Here is a 19,308-nt window from a genome sequence, read left to right as displayed (position 1 = left end):
TTTACCTCTTCCATCAGTTCGTATTGGTCATATTGATTACAAAGATCCCCAGCGGCCTAAGACACTGGCCTCCTAAGCCATGGATTGTGAGGTTTAGTCTTTGCTGAAGTGGCTGAAAGCAGAGTTGTGCAGCGGATGCGTGCTGGATCCATAACCCAGAGGTTGATGGATCGAAAACATTTTCGTCTAACCAGCTTTTTATAGCATTTAAGTGCGAACAAATATTTTTTAAAAATGCGTAGTTTCATTCCATGTGTAAGTGCCATTATACATTTTTTTTTGTACATCTTCCATCAGTTCGTATTGGTCATATTGATTACAAAGATCCCCAGTGGCCTAAGACACTGGCCTCCTAATCCATGGATTGTGAGGTTTAGTCTTTGCTGAAGTGGCTGAAAGCAGAGTTGTGCAGCGGATGCGTGCTGGGCCCGTACTGGTTGTGAAAGGTAGACAGTTCCCCAGTGTCCTAATGGATAAGGCACTCTCCTCCTAAGCCAGGAATTGTGGGTTCAACTCCCATCTGTGGTGGTTGAAAACATTGTGGCCCAGCAGAAGCGTGCTGGATCCATTACCCAGAGGTCGATGGATCGAAAACATTTTCGGCTAACCAGCTTTTTATAGCATTTAAGTGCGAACAAATATTTTTAAAAAATGCGTAGTTTCATTCCATGTGTAAGTGCCATTATAATTTTTTTTTTACCTCTTTCATCAGTTCGTATTGGTCATATTGATTACAAAGATCCCCAGTGGCCTAAGACACTGGCCTCCTAAGCCATGGATTGTGAGGTTTAGTCTTTGCTGAAGTGGCTGAAAGCAGAGTTGTGCAGCGGATGCGTGCTGGGCCCATAACCCAGAGGTTGATGGATCGAAAACATTTTCTGCTATCCAGCTTTTTATAGCATTTAAGTGCGAACAAATATTTTTAAAAAATGCGTAGTTTCATTCCATGTGTAAGTGCCATTATACATTTTTTTTTTACCTCTTCCATCAGTTCGTATTGGTCATATTGATTACAAAGATCCCCAGTGGCCTAAGACACTGGCCTCCTAAGCCATGGATTATGAGGTTTAGTCTTTGCTGAAGTGGCTGAAAGCAGAGTTGTGCAGCGGATGCGTGCTGGGCCAATAACCCAGAGGTTGATGGATCGAAAACATTTTCTGCTAACCAGCTTTTTATAGCATTTAAGTGCGAACAAATATTTTCTAAAAATGCGTAGTTTCATTCCATGTGTAAGTGCCATTATACATTTTTTTTTACCTCTTCCATCAGTTCGTATTGGTCATATTGATTACAAAGATCCCCAGTGGCCTAAGACACTGGCCTCCTAAGCCATGGATTGTGAGGTTTAGTCTTTGCTGAAGTGGCTGAAAGCAGAGTTGTGCAGGGGATGCATGCTGGGCCAATAACCCAGAGGTTGATGGATCAAAAAATTTTCTGCTAACCAGCTTTTTATATTATTTAAGTGCGAACAAATATTTTTTAAAAATGCGTAGTTTCATTCCATGTGTAAGTGCCATTATACATTATTTTTTTACCTCTTCCATCAGTTCGTATTGGTCATATTGATTACAAAGATCCCCAGTGGCCTAAGACACTGGCCTCCTAAGCTATGGATTGTGAGGTTTAGTCTTTGCTGAAGTGGCTGAAAGCAGAGTTGTGCAGCGGATGCGTGCTGGGCCCATAACCCAGAGGTTGATGGATCGAAAACATTTTCTGCTAACCAGCTTTTTATAGCATTTAAGTGCGAACAAATAGTTTTAAAAAATGCGTAGTTTCATTCCATGTGTAAGTGCCATTATAAAAAAAATGTTTACCTCTTCCATCAGTTCGTATTGGTCATATTGATTACAAAGATCCCCAGTGGCCTAAGACACTGGCCTCCTAAGCCATGGATTGTGAGGTTTAGTCTTTGCTGAAGTGGCTGAAAGCAGAGTTGTGCAGCAGATGCGTGCTGGGCCCATAACCAGTTCGTACTGGTTGTGAAAGGTAGACAGTGCCCCAGTGGCCTAATGGATAAGGCACTGGCCTCCTAAGCCAGGAATTGTGGGTTCAAGTCCCATCTGGGGTGGTTGGAAACATTGTGGCCAGCAGAAGCCTGCTGTGTCCATAACCCAGAGGTTGATGGATCGAAAACATTTTCGTCTAACCAGCTTTTTATAGCATTTAAGTGCGAACAAATATTTTAAAAAAATGCGTAGTTTCATTCCATGTGTAAATGCCATTATACATTTTTTTTTTACCTCTTCCATCAGTTCGTATTGGTCATATTGATTACAAAGATCCCCAGCGGCCTAAGACACTGGCCTCCTAAGCCATGGATTGTGAGGTTTAGTCTTTGCTGAAGTGGCTGAAAGCAGAGTTGTGCAGGGGATGCATGCTGGGCCAATAACCCAGAGGTTGATGGATCAAAAAAAATTCTGCTAACCAGCTTTTTATATTATTTAAGTGCGAACAAATATTTTTTTAAAATGCGTAGTTTCATTCCATGTGTAAGTGCCATTATACATTATTTTTTTACCTCTTCCATCAGTTCGTATTGGTCATATTGATTACAAAGATCCCCAGTGGCCTAAGACACTGGCCTCCTAAGCTATGGATTGTGAGGTTTAGTCTTTGCTGAAGTGGCTGAAAGCAGAGTTGTGCAGCGGATGCGTGCTGGGCCCATAACCCAGAGGTTGATGGATCGAAAACATTTTCTGCTAACCAGCTTTTTATAGCATTTAAGTGCGAACAAATAGTTTTAAAAAATGCGTAGTTTCATTCCATGTGTAAGTGCCATTATAAAAAAAATGTTTACCTCTTCCATCAGTTCGTATTGGTCATATTGATTACAAAGATCCCCAGTGGCCTAAGACACTGGCCTCCTAAGCCATGGATTGTGAGGTTTAGTCTTTGCTGAAGTGGCTGAAAGCAGAGTTGTGCAGCAGATGCGTGCTGGGCCCATAACCAGTTCGTACTGGTTGTGAAAGGTAGACAGTGCCCCAGTGGCCTAATGGATAAGGCACTGGCCTCCTAAGCCAGGAATTGTGGGTTCAAGTCCCATCTGGGGTGGTTGGAAACATTGTGGCCAGCAGAAGCCTGCTGTGTCCATAACCCAGAGGTTGATGGATCGAAAACATTTTCGTCTAACCAGCTTTTTATAGCATTTAAGTGCGAACAAATATTTTTAAAAAATGCGTAGTTTCATTCCATGTGTAAATGCCATTATACATTTTTTTTTTACCTCTTCCATCAGTTCGTATTGGTCATATTGATTACAAAGATCCCCAGCGGCCTAAGACACTGGCCTCCTAAGCCATGGATTGTGAGGTTTAGTCTTTGCTGAAGTGGCTGAAAGCAGAGTTGTGCAGCGGATGCGTGCTGGGTCCATAACCCAGAGTTTGATGGATCGAAAACATTTTCGTCTAACCAGCTTTTTATAGCATTTAAGTGCGAACAAATATTTTTAAAAAATGCGTAGTTTCATTCCATGTGTAAGTGCCATTATACATTTTTTTTTTACCTCTTCCATCAGTTCGTATTGGTCATATTGATTACAAAGATCCCCAGTTGGCTAAGACACTGGCCTCCTAAGCCATGGATTGTGAGGTTTAGTCTTTGCTGAAGTGGCTGAAAGCAGAGTTGTGCAGCGGATGCGTGCTGGGTCCATAACCCAGAGGTTGATGGATCGAAAACATTTTCGTCTAACCAGCTTTTTATAGCATTTAAGTGCGAACAAATATTTTTTTAAAATGCGTAGTTTCATTCCATGTGTAAGTGCCATTATACATTTTTTTTTTACCTCTTCCATCAGTTCGTATTGGTCATATTGATTACAAAGATCCCCAGCGGCCTAAGACACTGGCCTCCTAAGCCATGGATTGTGAGGTTTAGTCTTTGCTGAAGTGGCTGAAAGCAGAGTTGTGCAGCGGATGCGTGCTGGATCCATAACCCAGAGGTTGATGGATCGAAAACATTTTCGTCTAACCAGCTTTTTATAGCATTTAAGTGCGAACAAATATTTTTTAAAAATGCGTAGTTTCATTCCATGTGTAAGTGCCATTATACATTTTTTTTTACCTCTTCCATCAGTTCGTATTGGTCATATTGATTACAAAGATCCCCAGTGGCCTAAGACACTGGCCTCCTAAGCCATGGATTGTGAGGTTTAGTCTTTGCTGAAGTGGCTGAAAGCAGAGTTGTGCAGGGGATGCATGCTGGGCCAATAACCCAGAGGTTGATGGATCAAAAACATTTCTGCTAACCAGCTTTTTATATTATTTAAGTGCGAACAAATATTTTTTTAAAATGCGTAGTTTCATTCCATGTGTAAGTGCCATTATACATTATTTTTTTACCTCTTCCATCAGTTCGTATTGGTCATATTGATTACAAAGATCCCCAGCGGCCTAAGACACTGGCCTCCTAAGCCATGGATTGTGAGGTTTAGTCTTTGCTGAAGTGGCTGAAAGCAGAGTTGTGCAGGGGATGCATGCTGGGTCCATAACCCAGAGTTTGATGGATCGAAAACATTTTCGTCTAACCAGCTTTTTATAGCATTTAAGTGCGAACAAATATTTTTTTAAAATGCGTAGTTTCATTCCATGTGTAAGTGCCATTATACATTTTTTTTTTACCTCTTCCATCAGTTCGTATTGGTCATATTGATTACAAAGATCCCCAGCGGCCTAAGACACTGGCCTCCTAAGCCATGGATTGTGAGGTTTAGTCTTTGCTGAAGTGGCTGAAAGCAGAGTTGTGCAGCGGATGCGTGCTGGATCCATAACCCAGAGGTTGATGGATCGAAAACATTTTCGTCTAACCAGCTTTTTATAGCATTTAAGTGCGAACAAATATTTTTAAAAAATGCGTAGTTTCATTCCATGTGTAAGTGCCATTATACATTTTTTTTTACCTCTTCCATCAGTTCGTATTGGTCATATTGATTACAAAGATCCCCAGTGGCCTAAGACACTGGCCTCCTAAGCCATGGATTGTGAGGTTTAGTCTTTGCTGAAGTGGCTGAAAGCAGAGTTGTGCAGGGGATGCATGCTGGGCCAATAACCCAGAGGTTGATGGATCAAAAACATTTCTGCTAACCAGCTTTTTATATTATTTAAGTGCGAACAAATATTTTTTTAAAATGCGTAGTTTCATTCCATGTGTAAGTGCCATTATACATTATTTTTTTACCTCTTCCATCAGTTCGTATTGGTCATATTGATTACAAAGATCCCCAGCGGCCTAAGACACTGGCCTCCTAAGCCATGGATTGTGAGGTTTAGTCTTTGCTGAAGTGGCTGAAAGCAGAGTTGTGCAGGGGATGCATGCTGGGTCCATAACCCAGAGTTTGATGGATCGAAAACATTTTCGTCTAACCAGCTTTTTATAGCATTTAAGTGCGAACAAATATTTTTAAAAAATGCGTAGTTTCATTCCATGTGTAAGTGCCATTATACATTTTTTTTTTACCTCTTCCATCAGTTCGTATTGGTCATATTGATTACAAAGATCCCCAGTTGGCTAAGACACTGGCCTCCTAAGCCATGGATTGTGAGGTTTAGTCTTTGCTGAAGTGGCTGAAAGCAGAGTTGTGCAGCGGATGCGTGCTGGGTCCATAACCCAGAGGTTGATGGATCGAAAACATTTTCGTCTAACCAGCTTTTTATAGCATTTAAGTGCGAACAAATATTTTTAAAAAATGCGTAGTTTCATTCCATGTGTAAATGCCATTATACATTTTTTTTTTACCTCTTCCATCAGTTCGTATTGGTCATATTGATTACAAAGATCCCCAGCGGCCTAAGACACTGGCCTCCTAAGCCATGGATTGTGAGGTTTAGTCTTTGCTGAAGTGGCTGAAAGCAGAGTTGTGCAGCGGATGCGTGCTGGGTCCATAACCCAGAGTTTGATGGATCGAAAACATTTTCGTCTAACCAGCTTTTTATAGCATTTAAGTGCGAACAAATATTTTTAAAAAATGCGTAGTTTCATTCCATGTGTAAGTGCCATTATACATTTTTTTTTTACCTCTTCCATCAGTTCGTATTGGTCATATTGATTACAAAGATCCCCAGTTGGCTAAGACACTGGCCTCCTAAGCCATGGATTGTGAGGTTTAGTCTTTGCTGAAGTGGCTGAAAGCAGAGTTGTGCAGCGGATGCGTGCTGGGTCCATAACCCAGAGGTTGATGGATCGAAAACATTTTCGTCTAACCAGCTTTTTATAGCATTTAAGTGCGAACAAATATTTTTTTAAAATGCGTAGTTTCATTCCATGTGTAAGTGCCATTATACATTTTTTTTTTACCTCTTCCATCAGTTCGTATTGGTCATATTGATTACAAAGATCCCCAGCGGCCTAAGACACTGGCCTCCTAAGCCATGGATTGTGAGGTTTAGTCTTTGCTGAAGTGGCTGAAAGCAGAGTTGTGCAGCGGATGCGTGCTGGATCCATAACCCAGAGGTTGATGGATCGAAAACATTTTCGTCTAACCAGCTTTTTATAGCATTTAAGTGCGAACAAATATTTTTAAAAAATGCGTAGTTTCATTCCATGTGTAAGTGCCATTATACATTTTTTTTTACCTCTTCCATCAGTTCGTATTGGTCATATTGATTACAAAGATCCCCAGTGGCCTAAGACACTGGCCTCCTAAGCCATGGATTGTGAGGTTTAGTCTTTGCTGAAGTGGCTGAAAGCAGAGTTGTGCAGGGGATGCATGCTGGGCCAATAACCCAGAGGTTGATGGATCAAAAACATTTCTGCTAACCAGCTTTTTATATTATTTAAGTGCGAACAAATATTTTTTTAAAATGCGTAGTTTCATTCCATGTGTAAGTGCCATTATACATTATTTTTTTACCTCTTCCATCAGTTCGTATTGGTCATATTGATTACAAAGATCCCCAGCGGCCTAAGACACTGGCCTCCTAAGCCATGGATTGTGAGGTTTAGTCTTTGCTGAAGTGGCTGAAAGCAGAGTTGTGCAGGGGATGCATGCTGGGTCCATAACCCAGAGTTTGATGGATCGAAAACATTTTCGTCTAACCAGCTTTTTATAGCATTTAAGTGCGAACAAATATTTTTAAAAAATGCGTAGTTTCATTCCATGTGTAAGTGCCATTATACATTTTTTTTTTACCTCTTCCATCAGTTCGTATTGGTCATATTGATTACAAAGATCCCCAGTTGGCTAAGACACTGGCCTCCTAAGCCATGGATTGTGAGGTTTAGTCTTTGCTGAAGTGGCTGAAAGCAGAGTTGTGCAGCGGATGCGTGCTGGGTCCATAACCCAGAGGTTGATGGATCGAAAACATTTTCGTCTAACCAGCTTTTTATAGCATTTAAGTGCGAACAAATATTTTAAAAAAATGCGTAGTTTCATTCCATGTGTAAGTGCCATTATACATTTTTTTTTTACCTCTTCCATCAGTTCGTATTGGTCATATTGATTACAAAGATCCACAGCGGCCTAAGACACTGGCCTCCTAAGCCATGGATTGTGAGGTTTAGTCTTTGCTGAAGTGGCTGAAAGCAGAGTTGTGCAGGGGATGCATGCTGGGCCAATAACCCAGAGGTTGATGGATCAAAAACATTTCTGCTAACCAGCTTTTTATATTATTTAAGTGCGAACAAATATTTTTTTAAAATGCGTAGTTTCATTCCATGTGTAAGTGCCATTATACATTATTTTTTTACCTCTTCCATCAGTTCGTATTGGTCATATTGATTACAAAGATCCCCAGCGGCCTAAGACACTGGCCTCCTAAGCCATGGATTGTGAGGTTTAGTCTTTGCTGAAGTGGCTGAAAGCAGAGTTGTGCAGCGGATGCGTGCTGGGTCCATAACCCAGAGTTTGATGGATCGAAAACATTTTCGTCTAACCAGCTTTTTATAGCATTTAAGTGCGAACAAATATTTTTAAAAAATGCGTAGTTTCATTCCATGTGTAAGTGCCATTATACATTTTTTTTTTACCTCTTCCATCAGTTCGTATTGGTCATATTGATTACAAAGATCCCCAGTTGGCTAAGACACTGGCCTCCTAAGCCATGGATTGTGAGGTTTAGTCTTTGCTGAAGTGGCTGAAAGCAGAGTTGTGCAGCGGATGCGTGCTGGGTCCATAACCCAGAGGTTGATGGATCGAAAACATTTTCGTCTAACCAGCTTTTTATAGCATTTAAGTGCGAACAAATATTTTTAAAAAATGCGTAGTTTCATTCCATGTGTAAGTGCCATTATACATTTTTTTTTTACCTCTTCCATCAGTTCGTATTGGTCATATTGATTACAAAGATCCACAGCGGCCTAAGACACTGGCCTCCTAAGCCATGGATTGTGAGGTTTAGTCTTTGCTGAAGTGGCTGAAAGCAGAGTTGTGCAGCGGATGCGTGCTGGATCCATAACCCAGAGGTTGATGGATCGAAAACATTTTCGTCTAACCAGCTTTTTATAGCATTTAAGTGCGAACAAATATTTTTAAAAAATGCGTTGTTTCATTCCATGTGTAAGTGCCATTATACATTTTTTTTTGTACATCTTCCATCAGTTCGTATTGGTCATATTGATTACAAAGATCCCCAGTGGCCTAAGACACTGGCCTCCTAATCCATGGATTGTGAGGTTTAGTCTTTGCTGAAGTGGCTGAAAGCAGAGTTGTGCAGCGGATGCGTGCTGGGCCCGTAATGGTTGTGAAAGGTAGACAGTTCCCCAGTGTCCTAATGGATAAGGCACTCTCCTCCTAAGCCAGGAATTGTGGGTTCAACTCCCATCTGTGGTGGTTGAAAACATTGTGGCCCAGCAGAAGCGTGCTGGATCCATTACCCAGAGGTCGATGGATCGAAAACATTTTCGGCTAACCAGCTTTTTATAGCATTTAAGTGCGAACAAATATTTTTTTTAAATGCGTAGTTTCATTCCATGTGTAAGTGCCATTATACATTTTTTTTTTACCTCTTCCATCAGTTCGTATTGGTCATATTGATTACAAAGATCCCCAGTGGCCTAAGACACTGGCCTCCTAAGCCATGGATTGTGAGGTTTAGTCTTTTCTGAAGTGGCTGAAAGCAGAGTTGTGCAGCGCATGCGTGCTGGGCCAATAACCCAGAGGTTGATGGATCGAAAACATTTTCTGCTAACCAGCTTTTTATAGCATTTAAGTGCGAACAAATATTTTTTTTAAATGCGTAGTTTCATTCCATGTGTAAGTGCCATTATACATTTTTTTTTACCTCTTCCATCAGTTCGTATTGGTCATATTGATTACAAAGATCCCCAGCGGCCTAAGACACTGGCCTCCTAAGCCATGGATTGTGAGGTTTAGTCTTTGCTGAAGTGGCTGAAAGCAGAGTTGTGCAGCGGATGCGTGCTGGGTCCATAACCCAGAGGTTGATGGATCGAAAACATTTTCGTCTAACCAGCTTTTTATAGCATTTAAGTGCGAACAAATATTTTCTAAAAATGCGTAGTTTCATTCCATGTGTAAGTGCCATTATACATTTTTTTTTACCTCTTCCATCAGTTCGTATTGGTCATATTGATTACAAAGATCCCCAGTGGCCTAAGACACTGGCCTCCTAAGCCATGGATTGTGAGGTTTAGTCTTTGCTGAAGTGGCTGAAAGCAGAGTTGTGCAGGGGATGCATGCTGGGCCAATAACCCAGAGGTTGATGGATCAAAAACATTTCTGCTAACCAGCTTTTTATATTATTTAAGTGCGAACAAATATTTTTTTAAAATGCGTAGTTTCATTCCATGTGTAAGTGCCATTATACATTATTTTTTTACCTCTTCCATCAGTTCGTATTGGTCATATTGATTACAAAGATCCCCAGCGGCCTAAGACACTGGCCTCCTAAGCCATGGATTGTGAGGTTTAGTCTTTGCTGAAGTGGCTGAAAGCAGAGTTGTGCAGCGGATGCGTGCTGGGTCCATAACCCAGAGGTTGATGGATCGAAAACATTTTCGTCTAACCAGCTTTTTATAGCATTTAAGTGCGAACAAATATTTTTAAAAAATGCGTAGTTTCATTCCATGTGTAAGTGCCATTATACATTTTTTTTTTACCTCTTCCATCAGTTCGTATTGGTCATATTGATTACAAAGATCCCCAGCGGCCTAAGACACTGGCCTCCTAAGCCATGGATTGTGAGGTTTAGTCTTTGCTGAAGTGGCTGAAAGCAGAGTTGTGCAGCGGATGCGTGCTGGGTCCATAACCCAGAGGTTGATGGATCGAAAACATTTTCGTCTAACCAGCTTTTTATAGCATTTAAGTGCGAACAAATATTTTCTAAAAATGCGTAGTTTCATTCCATGTGTAAGTGCCATTATACATTTTTTTTTACCTCTTCCATCAGTTCGTATTGGTCATATTGATTACAAAGATCCCCAGTGGCCTAAGACACTGGCCTCCTAAGCCATGGATTGTGAGGTTTAGTCTTTGCTGAAGTGGCTGAAAGCAGAGTTGTGCAGGGGATGCATGCTGGGCCAATAACCCAGAGGTTGATGGATCAAAAACATTTCTGCTAACCAGCTTTTTATATTATTTAAGTGCGAACAAATATTTTTTTAAAATGCGTAGTTTCATTCCATGTGTAAGTGCCATTATACATTATTTTTTTACCTCTTCCATCAGTTCGTATTGGTCATATTGATTACAAAGATCCCCAGCGGCCTAAGACACTGGCCTCCTAAGCCATGGATTGTGAGGTTTAGTCTTTGCTGAAGTGGCTGAAAGCAGAGTTGTGCAGCGGATGCGTGCTGGGTCCATAACCCAGAGTTTGATGGATCGAAAACATTTTCGTCTAACCAGCTTTTTATAGCATTTAAGTGCGAACAAATATTTTTAAAAAATGCGTAGTTTCATTCCATGTGTAAGTGCCATTATACATTTTTTTTTTACCTCTTCCATCAGTTCGTATTGGTCATATTGATTACAAAGATCCCCAGTTGGCTAAGACACTGGCCTCCTAAGCCATGGATTGTGAGGTTTAGTCTTTGCTGAAGTGGCTGAAAGCAGAGTTGTGCAGCGGATGCGTGCTGGGTCCATAACCCAGAGGTTGATGGATCGAAAACATTTTCGTCTAACCAGCTTTTTATAGCATTTAAGTGCGAACAAATATTTTTAAAAAATGCGTAGTTTCATTCCATGTGTAAGTGCCATTATACATTTTTTTTTTACCTCTTCCATCAGTTCGTATTGGTCATATTGATTACAAAGATCCACAGCGGCCTAAGACACTGGCCTCCTAAGCCATGGATTGTGAGGTTTAGTCTTTGCTGAAGTGGCTGAAAGCAGAGTTGTGCAGGGGATGCATGCTGGGCCAATAACCCAGAGGTTGATGGATCAAAAACATTTCTGCTAACCAGCTTTTTATATTATTTAAGTGCGAACAAATATTTTTTTAAAATGCGTAGTTTCATTCCATGTGTAAGTGCCATTATACATTATTTTTTTACCTCTTCCATCAGTTCGTATTGGTCATATTGATTACAAAGATCCCCAGCGGCCTAAGACACTGGCCTCCTAAGCCATGGATTGTGAGGTTTAGTCTTTGCTGAAGTGGCTGAAAGCAGAGTTGTGCAGCGGATGCGTGCTGGGTCCATAACCCAGAGTTTGATGGATCGAAAACATTTTCGTCTAACCAGCTTTTTATAGCATTTAAGTGCGAACAAATATTTTTAAAAAATGCGTAGTTTCATTCCATGTGTAAGTGCCATTATACATTTTTTTTTTACCTCTTCCATCAGTTCGTATTGGTCATATTGATTACAAAGATCCCCAGTTGGCTAAGACACTGGCCTCCTAAGCCATGGATTGTGAGGTTTAGTCTTTGCTGAAGTGGCTGAAAGCAGAGTTGTGCAGCGGATGCGTGCTGGGTCCATAACCCAGAGGTTGATGGATCGAAAACATTTTCGTCTAACCAGCTTTTTATAGCATTTAAGTGCGAACAAATATTTTTAAAAAATGCGTAGTTTCATTCCATGTGTAAGTGCCATTATACATTTTTTTTTTACCTCTTCCATCAGTTCGTATTGGTCATATTGATTACAAAGATCCACAGCGGCCTAAGACACTGGCCTCCTAAGCCATGGATTGTGAGGTTTAGTCTTTGCTGAAGTGGCTGAAAGCAGAGTTGTGCAGCGGATGCGTGCTGGATCCATAACCCAGAGGTTGATGGATCGAAAACATTTTCGTCTAACCAGCTTTTTATAGCATTTAAGTGCGAACAAATATTTTTAAAAAATGCGTTGTTTCATTCCATGTGTAAGTGCCATTATACATTTTTTTTTGTACATCTTCCATCAGTTCGTATTGGTCATATTGATTACAAAGATCCCCAGTGGCCTAAGACACTGGCCTCCTAATCCATGGATTGTGAGGTTTAGTCTTTGCTGAAGTGGCTGAAAGCAGAGTTGTGCAGCGGATGCGTGCTGGGCCCGTAATGGTTGTGAAAGGTAGACAGTTCCCCAGTGTCCTAATGGATAAGGCACTCTCCTCCTAAGCCAGGAATTGTGGGTTCAACTCCCATCTGTGGTGGTTGAAAACATTGTGGCCCAGCAGAAGCGTGCTGGATCCATTACCCAGAGGTCGATGGATCGAAAACATTTTCGGCTAACCAGCTTTTTATAGCATTTAAGTGCGAACAAATATTTTTTTTAAATGCGTAGTTTCATTCCATGTGTAAGTGCCATTATACATTTTTTTTTTACCTCTTCCATCAGTTCGTATTGGTCATATTGATTACAAAGATCCCCAGTGGCCTAAGACACTGGCCTCCTAAGCCATGGATTGTGAGGTTTAGTCTTTTCTGAAGTGGCTGAAAGCAGAGTTGTGCAGCGCATGCGTGCTGGGCCAATAACCCAGAGGTTGATGGATCGAAAACATTTTCTGCTAACCAGCTTTTTATAGCATTTAAGTGCGAACAAATATTTTTTTTAAATGCGTAGTTTCATTCCATGTGTAAGTGCCATTATACATTTTTTTTTACCTCTTCCATCAGTTCGTATTGGTCATATTGATTACAAAGATCCCCAGTGGCCTAAGACACTGGCCTCCTAAGCCATGGATTGTGAGGTTTAGTCTTTGCTGAAGTGGCTGAAAGCAGAGTTGTGCAGCGGATGCGTGCTGGGTCCATAACCCAGAGGTTGATGGATCGAAAACATTTTCGTCTAACCAGCTTTTTATAGCATTTAAGTGCGAACAAATATTTTTAAAAAATGCGTAGTTTCATTCCATGTGTAAGTGCCATTATACATTTTTTTTTTACCTCTTCCATCAGTTCGTATTGGTCATATTGATTACAAAGATCCCCAGCGGCCTAAGACACTGGCCTCCTAAGCCATGGATTGTGAGGTTTAGTCTTTGCTGAAGTGGCTGAAAGCAGAGTTGTGCAGCGGATGCGTGCTGGGTCCATAACCCAGAGGTTGATGGATCGAAAACATTTTCGTCTAACCAGCTTTTTATAGCATTTAAGTGCGAACAAATATTTTCTAAAAATGCGTAGTTTCATTCCATGTGTAAGTGCCATTATACATTTTTTTTTACCTCTTCCATCAGTTCGTATTGGTCATATTGATTACAAAGATCCCCAGTGGCCTAAGACACTGGCCTCCTAAGCCATGGATTGTGAGGTTTAGTCTTTGCTGAAGTGGCTGAAAGCAGAGTTGTGCAGGGGATGCATGCTGGGCCAATAACCCAGAGGTTGATGGATCAAAAACATTTCTGCTAACCAGCTTTTTATATTATTTAAGTGCGAACAAATATTTTTTTAAAATGCGTAGTTTCATTCCATGTGTAAGTGCCATTATACATTATTTTTTTACCTCTTCCATCAGTTCGTATTGGTCATATTGATTACAAAGATCCCCAGCGGCCTAAGACACTGGCCTCCTAAGCCATGGATTGTGAGGTTTAGTCTTTGCTGAAGTGGCTGAAAGCAGAGTTGTGCAGCGGATGCGTGCTGGGTCCATAACCCAGAGTTTGATGGATCGAAAACATTTTCGTCTAACCAGCTTTTTATAGCATTTAAGTGCGAACAAATATTTTTAAAAAATGCGTAGTTTCATTCCATGTGTAAGTGCCATTATACATTTTTTTTTTACCTCTTCCATCAGTTCGTATTGGTCATATTGATTACAAAGATCCCCAGTTGGCTAAGACACTGGCCTCCTAAGCCATGGATTGTGAGGTTTAGTCTTTGCTGAAGTGGCTGAAAGCAGAGTTGTGCAGCGGATGCGTGCTGGGTCCATAACCCAGAGGTTGATGGATCGAAAACATTTTCGTCTAACCAGCTTTTTATAGCATTTAAGTGCGAACAAATATTTTAAAAAAATGCGTAGTTTCATTCCATGTGTAAGTGCCATTATACATTTTTTTTTTACCTCTTCCATCAGTTCGTATTGGTCATATTGATTACAAAGATCCACAGCGGCCTAAGACACTGGCCTCCTAAGCCATGGATTGTGAGGTTTAGTCTTTGCTGAAGTGGCTGAAAGCAGAGTTGTGCAGGGGATGCATGCTGGGCCAATAACCCAGAGGTTGATGGATCAAAAACATTTCTGCTAACCAGCTTTTTATATTATTTAAGTGCGAACAAATATTTTTTTAAAATGCGTAGTTTCATTCCATGTGTAAGTGCCATTATACATTATTTTTTTACCTCTTCCATCAGTTCGTATTGGTCATATTGATTACAAAGATCCCCAGCGGCCTAAGACACTGGCCTCCTAAGCCATGGATTGTGAGGTTTAGTCTTTGCTGAAGTGGCTGAAAGCAGAGTTGTGCAGCGGATGCGTGCTGGGTCCATAACCCAGAGTTTGATGGATCGAAAACATTTTCGTCTAACCAGCTTTTTATAGCATTTAAGTGCGAACAAATATTTTTAAAAAATGCGTAGTTTCATTCCATGTGTAAGTGCCATTATACATTTTTTTTTTACCTCTTCCATCAGTTCGTATTGGTCATATTGATTACAAAGATCCCCAGTTGGCTAAGACACTGGCCTCCTAAGCCATGGATTGTGAGGTTTAGTCTTTGCTGAAGTGGCTGAAAGCAGAGTTGTGCAGCGGATGCGTGCTGGGTCCATAACCCAGAGGTTGATGGATCGAAAACATTTTCGTCTAACCAGCTTTTTATAGCATTTAAGTGCGAACAAATATTTTTAAAAAATGCGTAGTTTCATTCCATGTGTAAGTGCCATTATACATTTTTTTTTTACCTCTTCCATCAGTTCGTATTGGTCATATTGATTACAAAGATCCCCAGCGGCCTAAGACACTGGCCTCCTAAGCCATGGATTGTGAGGTTTAGTCTTTGCTGAAGTGGCTGAAAGCAGAGTTGTGCAGCGGATGCGTGCTGGATCCATAACCCAGAGGTTGATGGATCGAAAACATTTTCGTCTAACCAGCTTTTTATAGCATTTAAGTGCGAACAAATATTTTTAAAAAATGCGTTGTTTCATTCCATGTGTAAGTGCCATTATACATTTTTTTTTGTACATCTTCCATCAGTTCGTATTGGTCATATTGATTACAAAGATCCCCAGTGGCCTAAGACACTGGCCTCCTAATCCATGGATTGTGAGGTTTAGTCTTTGCTGAAGTGGCTGAAAGCAGAGTTGTGCAGCGGATGCGTGCTGGGCCCGTAATGGTTGTGAAAGGTAGACAGTTCCCCAGTGTCCTAATGGATAAGGCACTCTCCTCCTAAGCCAGGAATTGTGGGTTCAACTCCCATCTGTGGTGGTTGAAAACATTGTGGCCCAGCAGAAGCGTGCTGGATCCATTACCCAGAGGTCGATGGATCGAAAACATTTTCGGCTAACCAGCTTTTTATAGCATTTAAGTGCGAACAAATATTTTTTTTAAATGCGTAGTTTCATTCCATGTGTAAGTGCCATTATACATTTTTTTTTTACCTCTTCCATCAGTTCGTATTGGTCATATTGATTACAAAGATCCCCAGTGGCCTAAGACACTGGCCTCCTAAGCCATGGATTGTGAGGTTTAGTCTTTTCTGAAGTGGCTGAAAGCAGAGTTGTGCAGCGCATGCGTGCTGGGCCAATAACCCAGAGGTTGATGGATCGAAAACATTTTCTGCTAACCAGCTTTTTATAGCATTTAAGTGCGAACAAATATTTTTTTTAAATGCGTAGTTTCATTCCATGTGTAAGTGCCATTATACATTTTTTTTTACCTCTTCCATCAGTTCGTATTGGTCATATTGATTACAAAGATCCCCAGTGGCCTAAGACACTGGCCTCCTAAGCCATGGATTGTGAGGTTTAGTCTTTGCTGAAGTGGCTGAAAGCAGAGTTGTGCAGCGGATGCGTGCTGGGTCCATAACCCAGAGGTTGATGGATCGAAAACATTTTCGTCTAACCAGCTTTTTATAGCATTTAAGTGCGAACAAATATTTTTAAAAAATGCGTAGTTTCATTCCATGTGTAAGTGCCATTATACATTTTTTTTTTACCTCTTCCATCAGTTCGTATTGGTCATATTGATTACAAAGATCCCCAGCGGCCTAAGACACTGGCCTCCTAAGCCATGGATTGTGAGGTTTAGTCTTTGCTGAAGTGGCTGAAAGCAGAGTTGTGCAGCGGATGCGTGCTGGGTCCATAACCCAGAGGTTGATGGATCGAAAACATTTTCGTCTAACCAGCTTTTTATAGCATTTAAGTGCGAACAAATATTTTCTAAAAATGCGTAGTTTCATTCCATGTGTAAGTGCCATTATACATTTTTTTTTACCTCTTCCATCAGTTCGTATTGGTCATATTGATTACAAAGATCCCCAGTGGCCTAAGACACTGGCCTCCTAAGCCATGGATTGTGAGGTTTAGTCTTTGCTGAAGTGGCTGAAAGCAGAGTTGTGCAGGGGATGCATGCTGGGCCAATAACCCAGAGGTTGATGGATCAAAAACATTTCTGCTAACCAGCTTTTTATATTATTTAAGTGCAAACAAATATTTTTTTTAAATGCGTAGTTTCATTCCATGTGTAAGTGCCATTATACATTATTTTTTTACCTCTTCCATCAGTTCGTATTGGTCATATTGATTACAAAGATCCCCAGTGGCCTAAGACACTGGCCTCCTAAGCTATGGATTGTGAGGTTTAGTCTTTGCTGAAGTGGCTGAAAGCAGAGTTGTGCAGCGGATGCGTGCTGGGCCCATAACCCAGAGGTTGATGGATCGAAAACATTTTCTGCTAACCAGCTTTTTATAGCATTTAAGTGCGAACAAATAGTTTTAAAAAATGCGTAGTTTCATTCCATGTGTAAGTGCCATTATAAAAAAAATGTTTACCTCTTCCATCAGTTCGTATTGGTCATATTTATTACAAAGATCCCCAGTGGCCTAAGACACTGGCCTCCTAAGCCATGGATTGTGAGGTTTAGTCTTTGCTGAAGTGGCTGAAAGCAGAGTTGTGCAGCAGATGCGTGATGGGCCCATAACCAGTTTGTACTGGTTGTGAAAGGTAGACAGTGCCCCAGTGGCCTAATGGATAAGGCACTGGCCTCCTAAGCCAGGAATTGTGGGTTCAAGTCCCATCTGGGGTGGTTGGAAACATTGTGGCCCAGCAGAAGCCTGCTGTGTCCATAACCCAGAGGTTGATGGATCGAAAACATTTTCGTCTAACCAGCTTTTTATAGCATTTAAGTGCGAACAAATATTTTTTAAAAATGCGTAGTTTCATTCCATGTGTAAATGCCATTATACATTTTTTTTTTACCTCTTCCATCAGTTCGTATTGGTCATATTGATTACAAAGATCCCCAGCGGCCTAAGACACTGGCCTCCTAAGCCATGGATTGTGAGGTTTAGTCTTTGCTGAAGTGGCTGAAAGCAGAGTTGTGCAGCGGATGCGTGCTGGGTCCATAACCCAGAGTTTGATGGATCGAAAACATTTTCGTCTAACCAGCTTTTTATAGCATTTAAGTGCGAACAAATATTTTAAAAAAATGCGTAGTTTCATTCCATGTGTAAGTGCCATTATACATTTTTTTTTTACCTCTTCCATCAGTTCGTATTGGTCATATTGATTACAAAGATCCCCAGTTGGCTAAGACACTGGCCTCCTAAGCCATGGATTGTGAGGTTTAGTCTTTGCTGAAGTGGCTGAAAGCAGAGTTGTGCAGCGGATGCGTGCTGGGTCCATAACCCAGAGGTTGATGGATCGAAAACATTTTCGTCTAACCAGCTTTTTATAGCATTTAAGTTCGAACAAATATTTTAAAAAAATGCGTAGTTTCATTCCATGTGTAAGTGCCATTATACATTTTTTTTTTACCTCTTCCATCAGTTCGTATTGGTCATATTGATTACAAAGATCCACAGCGGCCTAAGACACTGGCCTCCTAAGCCATGGATTGTGAGGTTTAGTCTTTGCTGAAGTGGCTGAAAGCAGAGTTGTGCAGCGGATGCGTGCTGGGCCCGTACTGGTTGTGAAAGGTAGACACTTCCCCAGTGTCCTAATGGATAAGGCACTCTCCTCCTAAGCCAGGAATTGTGGGTTCAACTCCCATCTGTGGTGGTTGAAAACATTGTGGCCCAGCAGAAGCGTGCTGGATCCATTACCCAGAGGTCGATGGATCGAAAACATTTTCGGCTAACCAGCTTTTTATAGCATTTAAGTGCGAACAAATATTTTTTTTAAATGCGTAGTTTCATTCCATGTGTAAGTGCCATTATACATTTTTTTTTTACCTCTTCCATCAGTTCGTATTGGTCATATTGATTACAAAGATCCCCAGTGGCCTAAGACACTGGCCTCCTAAGCCATGGATTGTGAGGTTTAGTCTTTTCTGAAGTGGCTGAAAGCAGAGTTGTGCAGCGCATGCGTGCTGGGCCAATAACCCAGAGGTTGATGGATCGAAAACATTTTCTGCTAACCAGCTTTTTATAGCATTTAAGTGCGAACAAATATTTTTTTTAAATGCGTAGTTTCATTCCATGTGTAAGTGCCATTATACATTTTTTTTTACCTCTTCCATCAGTTCGTATTGGTCATATTGATTACAAAGATCCCCTGTGGCCTAAGACACTGGCCTCCTAAGCCATGGATTGTGAGGTTTAGTCTTTGCTGAAGTGGCTGAAAGCAGAGTTGTGCAGCGGATGCGTGCTGGGTCCATAACCCAGAGGTTGATGGATCGAAAACATTTTCGTCTAACCAGCTTTTTATAGCATTTAAGTGCGAACAAATATTTTTAAAAAATGCGTAGTTTCATTCCATGTGTAAGTGCCATTATACATTTTTTTTTTACCTCTTCCATCAGTTCGTATTGGTCATATTGATTACAAAGATCCCCAGCGGCCTAAGACACTG

At 40.9% G+C, this 19,308-nt stretch overlaps 3 non-coding genes across 3 annotated transcripts; all 3 read left to right on the top strand.

Moving 5' to 3' along the window:
• Positions 1-1,995: 1,995 nt before the first annotated feature.
• trnar-ccu (transfer RNA arginine (anticodon CCU)) lies at positions 1,996-2,068 on the top strand. Its single transcript has one exon. It is a non-coding gene; the product is annotated as a tRNA-Arg (tRNA).
• A 910-nt stretch (positions 2,069-2,978) lies between these two features.
• trnar-ccu (transfer RNA arginine (anticodon CCU)) lies at positions 2,979-3,051 on the top strand. Its single transcript has one exon. It is a non-coding gene; the product is annotated as a tRNA-Arg (tRNA).
• A 14,418-nt stretch (positions 3,052-17,469) lies between these two features.
• trnar-ccu (transfer RNA arginine (anticodon CCU)) lies at positions 17,470-17,542 on the top strand. Its single transcript has one exon. It is a non-coding gene; the product is annotated as a tRNA-Arg (tRNA).
• Positions 17,543-19,308: the final 1,766 nt, after the last annotated feature.

Source organism: Oncorhynchus clarkii, chromosome 7 (assembly GCF_045791955.1).
Source record: "Oncorhynchus clarkii lewisi isolate Uvic-CL-2024 chromosome 7, UVic_Ocla_1.0, whole genome shotgun sequence".
Lineage (NCBI taxonomy): Eukaryota > Metazoa > Chordata > Actinopteri > Salmoniformes > Salmonidae > Oncorhynchus > Oncorhynchus clarkii.
The sequence above is the reverse complement of the archived record's forward strand: the minus strand, read 5'-3'. Positions and strand labels throughout refer to the sequence as shown.